The sequence below is a fragment of the Muntiacus reevesi genome, chromosome 2 (assembly GCF_963930625.1).
Source record: "Muntiacus reevesi chromosome 2, mMunRee1.1, whole genome shotgun sequence".
NCBI lineage: Eukaryota > Metazoa > Chordata > Mammalia > Artiodactyla > Cervidae > Muntiacus > Muntiacus reevesi.
This window is the reverse complement of record NC_089250.1, coordinates 230,648,171-230,650,155: the sequence shown is the minus strand read 5'-3', so window position 1 is coordinate 230,650,155 and position 1,985 is coordinate 230,648,171. Positions and strand designations below refer to the sequence as shown.

Genomic DNA, 1,985 nt, shown 5'->3' with positions numbered 1-1,985 from the left:
CATTCTGTTGTTTTCCTCTATTTCTTTGCATTGATTGTTGAGGAAGGCTTTCTTATCTCTTCTGGCTATTCTTTGGAAGTCTGCATTCAAATGGGAATATCTTTTCTTTTCTCCTTTGCTTTTCGCTTCTCTTCTTTTCACAACTATTTGTAAGGCCTCCTCAGACAACCATTTTGCTTTTTTGCATTTCTTTTTCATGGGGATGGTCTTGATCCCTGTCTCCTGTACAATGTCACGAACCTCCGTCCATAGCTCATGAGGCACTCTGTCTATCAGATCTAGTCCCTTAAATCTATTTCTCACTTCCACTGTATAGTCATAAGGGATTTGATTTAGGTCATACCTGAATGGTCTAGTGGTTTTCCATACTTTCTTCAGTTTAAGTCTGAATTTGGCAATAAGGAGTTCATGATCTGAGCCACAGTCAGCTCCTGGTCTTGTTTTTGCTGACTGTATAGAGCTTCTCCATCTTTGGCTGCAAAGAATATAATCAATCTGATTTCAGTGTTGACCATCTGGTGATGTCCATGTGTAGAGTCTTCTCTTGTGTTGTTGAAAGAGGGTGTTTGCTATGACCAGTGTGTTCTCTTGGCAAAACTCTATAAGCCTTTGCCCTGCTTCATTCCGTACTCCAAGGCCAAATTTGCCTGTTACTCCAGGTGTTTCTTGACTTCCTACTTTTGCATTCCAGTCCCCTATAATGAAAAGGACATCTTTTTGGGGTGTTAGTTCTAAAAGGTCCTGTAGGTCTTCATAGAACCGTTCAACTTCAGCTTCTTCAGTATTACTGGTTGGGGCATAGGCTTGGATTACCGGGATACTGAATGGTTTGCCTTGGAAACGAACAGAGATCATTCTGTCATTTTTGAGATTGCATCCAAGTACTGCATTTCAGATTCTCTTGTTGACCATAATGGCTACTCCATTTCTTCTAAGGGTTTCCTGCCCACAGTAGTAGATATAATGGTCATCTGAGTTAAATTCACCCATCCAGTCGATTTTAGTTCGCTGATTCCTAGAATGTCAACATTCACTCTTGCCATCTCCTGTTTGACCACTTCCAATTTGCCTTGATTCATGGACCTAACATTCCAGGTTCCTATGCAATATTGCTCTTTACAGCATCGGACCTTGCTTCTATCACCAGTCCCATCCACAACTGGGCATTGTTTTTGCTTTGGCTCCATCCCTTCATTCTTTCTGGAGTTATTTCTCCACTGATCTCCAATAGCATATTGGGCACCTAACAACCTGGGGAGTTCCTCTTTCAGTATCCTATCATTCTGCCTTCTCATACTGTTCATGGGGTTCTCAAGGCAAGAATACTGAAGTGATTTATCTTCTAGACCCACTAATAGTTTAGCCACTAATTTTGTATGGCTATTTTAACTTACATCAATTAAAATTAAGTACCATTGAATTTAATCTCCGCTTCATGTCACTAGCCACATTTTGAGTGCTCAATAGCCACATTGGCTGTCAGCTACCACATTGGACAGCACAGATGAGGAACGTTTTTATCATAGCAGGCAGTTCTATCAAACAGCACTGGTTGGACTGGAAACTCCATGAGAGCGTGTGCTGGATCTGTTTTTCTTTTTGCTCTCCATTCTATGTCCAGCAACTTGCAGAGTACCTGACCCACAGTAGACACACAAAAGTTACATGAATCCATAAGTACATATATTTTATATTCAAAAATGATTTCCATTAAAAGACTTATTATATATTACATTATAATTTTCTGTAAAAAGCACAAAGGAGAAGAAGCAGTGTGATAACCCTGGATTCCCTGCAGGCAGCACATTTAAGGGGGCAGGCTAGGGAATGGGGAGAGACAGGGGTATCATAATAACCATCCTGTATTGAGTACCTGTCACGTTCACGCTCAAATTATTATGTCTGTAATTTTATTGACTCTTAACAGCCCTGTAATACTATATCCCCATTTTATAGGTTAGGAAGCTGAGATTCAAAAGGCCAAG

At 40.4% G+C, this 1,985-nt stretch overlaps 1 pseudogene; it reads right to left on the bottom strand.

Moving 5' to 3' along the window:
* Positions 1-351: 351 nt before the first annotated feature.
* LOC136158663 (craniofacial development protein 2-like) lies at positions 352-1,151 on the bottom strand (annotated as a pseudogene).
* Positions 1,152-1,985: the final 834 nt, after the last annotated feature.